This window comes from Mercenaria mercenaria, chromosome 19, assembly GCF_021730395.1.
Source record: "Mercenaria mercenaria strain notata chromosome 19, MADL_Memer_1, whole genome shotgun sequence".
Taxonomy (NCBI): Eukaryota; Metazoa; Mollusca; class Bivalvia; order Venerida; family Veneridae; genus Mercenaria; species Mercenaria mercenaria.
This window is the reverse complement of record NC_069379.1, coordinates 22,296,073-22,304,100: the sequence shown is the minus strand read 5'-3', so window position 1 is coordinate 22,304,100 and position 8,028 is coordinate 22,296,073.

Genomic DNA, 8,028 nt, shown 5'->3' with positions numbered 1-8,028 from the left:
ACACAGGGCGCATAATTCATCCTCTACTAGTACAGACACAGAGCGATCTGACCAGAGGGACAGAGTGTGACAAAGCCCCCCACGACAGAGAGATCAGAAATCAGATACAGGCTTGTCCGGCTAACTTAGCCTAGCTCGTTGCGAATAGACAGCCTGGTTCTTTAACGTGCCCAGTGTATAGCACTGATACACGCAAGGATTGCCTGGGTTCCTGACCAGTACACCTCTAGTTAGGTGGGAAACACTGAAAAGCGTTTCTGAAAATTCCCGAGTAGCTGCCGGGGATCGAACCCCCGACCTCAGGATTGGAAGGCCAGTGTGCAAACCATACCAATCCATCTTCCGTCAGGGATAAAAATACTAGAAATTCTCCTTAGCATATGCATCAGTGCAAGAGGCTCAACTAAGCTTTAAGTAGATCACATGAGGTACACACCATAATATATAAACACATTCCCTGAATTGCTATCCTTCACCAAATACGATTTTGTCAGCTGAATGTTGTCAAGCATAAACTATGAAATGAACTAGAAGACGCATTTGTAGAAAAGCGCATGTCTCTCCCAGTGCATAGTTGTAATAGGCAAGAAGTCAATAGGGGACAGGAGCAAAAGTCATGGAGACACTGATAGTAGGCTGCAATAGGGATCATCTACTTTGCATGTCCAATCATCCTATGAAGTTTCAACATTCTGGGTCAAGTGGTTCTCAAGTAATTGACTGGAAAGATTTTTCCATGTTCAGGCCACTGTGAACTTGACCTTAGCTCAAGTGACCCCAAAAACGATAAGGGGTCATCTACTCTGTAAGTCCTATCATCCTATGAAGTTTGAAGGTTCTGGTTCAAATGATTCTCAAGTTATTGATTGGAAACCATTTACCATGTTCTAGTCCTGTGACATAGACCTTTAATCAAATAACCCAAACATCAGCAGGGGTCATCTACTCATCCTATGCAATCATCCTATGAAGTTTCAACATTCTGGGTCAAGTGGTTCTCAAGTCAATGATCAGATACGGTTTTCCATGTTCAGGCTCCTGTGACCTTGACTTTTGATCTAGTAACCCCTAAAATAATAGGGATCATCTACTCTGTAAGCCCTATCTAACTATGAAGTTTCTAGGTCAAATGGTTCCTCAGTTATTGATCAAAAATGAAGTATGATAGACGGATGGCCCCTGTGACCTTGACCTTTGACGGAGTGACCCCAAAAACAATAGGGGTCATCTACTCTGTAAGTCCTATCATTCTATGATGTTTGAAGTTCTAGGTCAATGGTTCTCAAGTTACTGATCGGAAATGGATTTCCATGTTCTGGCTGCTGTGACCTTGACCTTTAACAGAGTAACCCCAAAATCAATAGGGGTCATCTGCATGTCCAATCATCCTATGAAGTTTCATCATTCTGGGTCAAGTGGTTCTCAAGTGGTTTTCCATGTTCAGGCTCCTGTGACCTTGACCTTTGATGGAGTGACCCCAAAAACGATATTGGTCTTCTACTCCATAAGCTCTGCCACCCTATGAAATTTGAAGGTTCTATGTCAAATGGTTCTTCAGTTAGTTTATACTAATTTGTTTTAGCTCGATTGTGATGAAAGCTTCAAGCTTATTTGAACCACTCTCGAGTCCGCTTCCTGGAAAAAACAGTCCTGATGACATATGAGAAGTCATGGTCGTGACCCCAGTGGGGCTCGAGCCCATGACCCCTGGATTGAGCGGTTCTCCAGTTATTTATCGGAAATGAAGTGTGATGGGAGGATGGAAGGATGGACGGACAGGGCAAAAGCAAAATGTCTCCCCGAGTGGGGGTGGGTGGGGAGAGACATAATTGTTTCATTTCAGACATACTGACGTTACAAAAGTTTAGTAACAAAAACTGTCAGACAAGAGGGTCATGATGACCCTGGATCGCTCACCTGAGTAATATGAGCTATATGTTTCAAAGGTAAAACTGATGCTAAAACATTAAGAAAGTAGGTCAGTAGGTCAAATTTATGGTTACTGAAAGTCAGTTTTAAGATCGGTATGCAAAACTGTACATGTCATCCAAATTTCAAGACTGCATCTTAAACAAGAGGGTCACTGACCCGAAAGCGCTCACCTGTGTACAAGGCTTCAAGTGCGTTTGTATAAGTACAAAGTTAGGTTTCTTCTATGTAAGCCTATATTATATACATGTCACACACACTTTTGAACCTAGGGCAATAATTTGAACAATTACGGTAGACATTACAAATCTGATATCACACGCCAAATATCAAGGCTATTATTAATTCAGAGAAGAAGACTTTCAGATTTTCTAATACAAAAGCCTATAGTTAGTAAATGTCATACACAGGGGCGTGGCCATTTTTTTTTACCTTAGGGCAATAATTTGGACAGGTATGGTATACATAAGGGGAAAAGTGACCACCCCCCCCCCCCCCCCCCCCCCCACTGGCAGCCATGTTTTTTTGACAAATCGGAATAATTTGAACAATTTTGGTAAAGGGTCACACAAGGATCATTTGTGTAAAATTATTCTAAAATCAGGCCAGCAGTTTCACACAAGAAGATTTTTAAAGTTTCCACTATATACATATAGGGAAAGGTGACCACGTCCTCTGGCAGCCATGTTTTTTGACAAATCGGAATAATTTGAACAATCTTGGTAAAGGGTCACACAAGGATCATTTGTGTAAAATTATTCTAAAATCAGGCCAGCAGTTTCACACAAGAAGATTTTTAAAGTTTCCACTATATACATATAGGGAAAAGTGACGACGCCCTCTGGCGGCCATGTTTTATGACAAATCGGAATAATTTGAAAAATCTTGGTAGAGGGTCACATAAGGACCATTTGTGTAAAATTATTCTAAAATCGGGTCAGTAGTTTCACACAAGAAGATTTTTAATGTTTCCACTATATACATATAGAGAAAAGTGACCATGCCCTCTGGCGGCCATGTTTTTTGACGAATTAATATAATTTGAACAATCTTGGTAGAGGGTGAGATAAGGACCATTTGCGTGAAATTATTTCAAATTTGGACCATCGGTTAAGGAGAAGATGTCGTTTAAAGATTTTTCTATTTTTAGCTCTGGCAGCCTCTATATGCAACCAAGTGGAACCGTTTGAACAACTTTGGTATAGGACCATCCATGCCAAGTTTCATCAAAATCCATTCAGCGGTTATGGAGATCTCGTCTTTTAAACACAATTGTTGACGACGGATGCACGCACGCACGGAGGAGGACGGACACAGCGTGATCACAATAGCTCAGCCTGAGCAATGCTCAGAATAAAAACAAGAAAGTAGGTCAGTAGGTCACATTCATGGTCACTGAAATTCAGTTTTAAGATCAAGTCTGCAAAACTGTACTTGTCATCCAAATTTCAAGGCTGTATCTTGAAAAACAAGAAAGCAGGTCAGTAGGTCATATTCATGTTCACTGAAAGTCAGTTTTAAGATCAGTCTGCAAAACTGTACATGTCATCCAAATTTCAAGGCTGTATCTTAAAATACAAGAAAGTAGGTCAGTAGGTCAAATTCATGGGCCGTGAAAGTCAGTTTTAAGATTGGTGTGCTAAACTGTACATGTCATCCAAATTTCAAGGCTGTATCTTAAACAAAAGGGCCATGAAGGCCCTGTATCGCTCACCTGACCTATTGACCTAAAGATCATCAAGATTAACATTCTGACCAAGTTTCATTAAGATATGGTCATAAATGTGGCCTCTAAAGTGTTAACAAGCTTTTCCTTTGATATGACCTTGTGACCTAGTTTTTGATCCTACATGACCCAGATTCAAACTGGACCTTGAGATCATTAAGATTAACATTCTGACCAAGTTCCATGAAGATACAGTCATAAATGTGGCCTCTACAGTGTTAACAAGCTTTTCCTTTTATTTGACCTAGTGACCTAGTTTTTGATCCCATCTGACCCAGATTTGAACTTGACCTATAGATCATCAATATTAACATTCTGACCAAGTTTCATGAAGATACAGTCATAAATCTGGCCTCTACAGTGTTAACAAGCTTTTCCTTTGATTTGACCTGGTGACCTAGTTTTTGATCCCGATTGACCCAATATCAAATTAGTCCAAGATTTTATTGAGGGTAACATTCTAAACAAGTTTCATTAAGATTGGGCCAAAATTGTGACCTCTAGAGTGTTAACAAGCTTTTCCTTTGATTTGACCTGGTGACCTAGTTTTTAACCCCAGATGACCCAATATCGTAATAGTCCAAGATTTTATTGAGGGTAACATTCTGACCAAGTTTCATTAAGATTGGGCCAAAATTGTGACCTCTAGAGTATTAACAAGCTTTTCCTTTGATTTGACCTGGTGACCTAGTTTTTGATCCCAGATGACCCAATATCGAATTAGTCCAAGATTTTATTGAGGGTAACAGTCCTACGAAGTTTCATTAAGATTGGGCCAAAATTGTGACCTCTAGAGTGTTAACAAGCTTTTCCTTTGATCTGACCTGGTGACCTAGTTTTAACTCCAGATGACCCAATATCGAGTTTTTCCAAGATTTTATTGAGGGTAACATTCCTACCAAGTTTCATTAAAATTGGGCCAAAATTGTGACCTCTAGAGTGTTAACAAGCTTTTCCTTTGATTTGACCTGGTGACCTAGTTTTTGACCCCAGATGACCCAATATCAAACTCGTCCAAGATTTTATTGAGGGTAACATTCTGACCAAGTTTCATTAAGTTTGGGCCAAAATTGTGATCTCTAGAGTGTTAACAGTCAAATTGTTGACGACGGACGACTGACGACGGACGGACGATGGACACAGGGTGATCACAAAAGCTCACCTTTGAGCACTTCATGCTCAGCTGAGCTAAAAACAAGAGAGTAGGTCAGTAGATCAAATTCAAGGTCAATGAAAGTCAGTTTTAAGATCGGTGTGCAAAACTGTACATGTCATCCAAATTTCAAGGCTGTACCTTAAACAAGAGGGTTATGATGACCCTGGATCGCTCAACTGAGTAATATGAGCTACATGTTTCAAACGTCTAACTGATGATAAAATATTAAGAAAGTCAGTAGGTCACATTCATGGTCAATGAAATTCAGTTTTACGATTTGCGTGCAAAACTGTGTATGTCATCAAAATTTCAAGGCTGTATCTTAAAAAACAAGAAAGTAGGTCAGTAGGTCAAAGTCACAGTCAAGTGATATCATATTACTTGGGGTCATCAGGTAATTATAATTAAACAGTCTTGGAAATAGGATCAGATGATTTTTTAAGTATTTTTCTATATAAATCACATAATAACTAAGTGACCCCAGGGCGGGGCCTCTTTTAACCCCATGGGCATAATTTGAACAACTTTGGTAGAGGACTACTAGACAATGCATCACACCAAATATCAAAAGCCTAGGTCGTATGGTTTCAGACAAGAAGATTTTTAAAGCTTTTTCCTATATATTTGACCCTAGGGGGACAATTTGAACAATCTTGGTAGAGGACCACTAGATGATGCTACATACCAAATATCAAAGCCCTAGGCCATGTGGTTTTGTACAAGAAGATTTTCAAAGTTTTCCCTATATAAGTCTATATAAACCATGTGACCCCCAGGGCGGGGCCATATTTGATCCCAGGGGGATAATTTGAATAATTTTGGTAGAGGACCACTAGATGATGCTACACACCAGATATCAAAGCCCTAGGCCCTGCGGTTTTGGACAAGAAGATTTGTAAAGTTTTTCCTTTCGGTTGCCATGGCAACCAGAGTTCTGCATGGAATTCAATTCTTTGAACATTTTGAAAGGGGTCTACCCAAGGATCATTCCTGTGAAGTTTGGTGTAATTCTGCCCAGTGGTTTTCAAGAAGAAGATTTTTTAGAATGTTCCTATATGTCTATATAAAACTCGGGACCCCCGGGGCGGGGTCATATTTGACCCTAGGGGGATAATTTGAACAATCTTGGTAGAGGACCACTAGATGATGCTACATACCAAATATCAAAGCCCTAGGCCATGTGGTTTTGTACAAGAAGATTTTCAAAGTTTTCCCTATATAAGTCTATATAAAGCATGTGACCCCGGGGCGGGCCATATTTGACCCTAGGGGGATAATTTGAACAATTTTGGTAGAGGACCACTAGATGATGCTACACACCAGATATCAAAGCCCTAGGCCCTGTGGTTTTGGACAAGAAGATTTTTAAAGTTTTTCCTTTCGGTTGCCATGGCAACCAGAGTTCTGCATGGAATTCAATTCTTTGAAAAATTTTGAAAGGGGACCACCCAAGGATCATTCCTGTGAAGTTTGGTGTAATTCTGCTCAGTGGTTTTCAAGAAGAAGATCTTTTTACAAATTGTTGATGCACGACGGACGACTGACGATGCACTACGCACGACGCACGACGGACATCAAGCGGTCACAATAGCTCACCTTGTCACTTTGTGACAGGTGAACTAAAAACAAGAAAGTAGGTCAGTAGGACACACTCAAGTGACCCCTAATTACTTGGGGTCATCAGGTAATTATAATTAAACAATCTAGGAAATATAATCAGATAATTTTTGAAGTATTTTTTCCTATATAACTCATATACAAGTGACCCCTGGGACGGGGCCTCTTTTCATCCCTGGGGCATAATTTGAACAATCTTGTACTAGGCAATGCTACATACCAAATATCAAAGGCTTAAGCCTTGAACTTTCAGACAAGATTTTTAAAAAAATTTCCTATTTAAGTCTATGTAAAGCTTGGGGCCCCTGGGGCAGAGCCTCTTTTCATACCTGGGGTATAATTTGAACAATTATAGTAGAAGACCATTAAGCAATGCAACATACCAAATATCAAAAGCCTAGGCCTTGCAATTTCAGGCAAGAAGAGTTTTGAAGTTTTTTCCTATGTAAGTTTATGTAAAGCTTGGGACCCCCTGGGTGGGGCTTCTTTTCACCTCAGGAGCATAATTTGAAAAATCTTGGTAAAGGACCACTATATGATGTCACATACCTAATATCAAAGCCATATGCCCTGTGGCTTTTGACAAGAAGATTTTCAAAGTTTTTTTCCTATATAAGTCAATATAAACTATGTGACCCCCGGGGCGGGGCCATATTTGACCTTAGGGAAATAATTTGAACAATCTTGGTAGAGGACCGCTAGATGATATTACATACCAAATATCAAAGCCCTAGGCCCAGTGGTTTTGGACAAGATGATTTTCAAAGTTTTTCCCTATATAAATCTATGTAAACCATATGACCAATTTTAGTAGAGGACCATTAGATGATGCCACATACCAAATATCAAAGCCCTAGCTACTGTGGTTTTGGACAAGAAGATTTTTAAAGTTTTTCCTTTCGGTTGCCATGGCAACCAGAGTTCTGTATGGAATTCAATTCTTTGACTAATTTTCAATGAGAATCATGCAAGGAACATTCCTGTGAAGTTTCATCAAAATTGGACTGGTGGTTTAGGCTGGGAAATGTTGATGGACACCAGACAATCACTGACCACAATAGCTCACCCTTAAGCACTTTGTGCTCAGGTGAGCTAGAAAGACTGCACGCTCTGCAATTCCAATGCTTGATAGTAATGAAACACAAGTTACTGAATTGATAAGATGAATTTAAGTAAGCGAACATTTCATATAGAGGTGCGAGTTGGGGAGAAAGGTGATAACCTAAGTGCCCTTCTTGACAATTACTGAAAGACCAAATGATTTTTTTATTGGGAGGTAAGGGGTGTAAGAAAATATAATAAAAATATTTGACATTGACAGGTACTGAAAATGATAGTGATCGTATATAATTTGGTTGATTATGCGGAGTAACTATTTTTGTTAAATTCATTCAGAACAAAGCAGAGATTGAGCAAAAGTGCGTAAATAAATTTACCTGAAATCCAGAAAATAACAAAAAGCTGCATTTTCAAAATGCAAAATCATGCCCCCAGGTCAATTATTTTGTTTTTTGAGGTTTTAAGTTTGAAGGTGACGATAATACAAAGGTCAATGTCATCTATATACAAGTCCATTTGTAGGTCTTGCCACACCATTTGT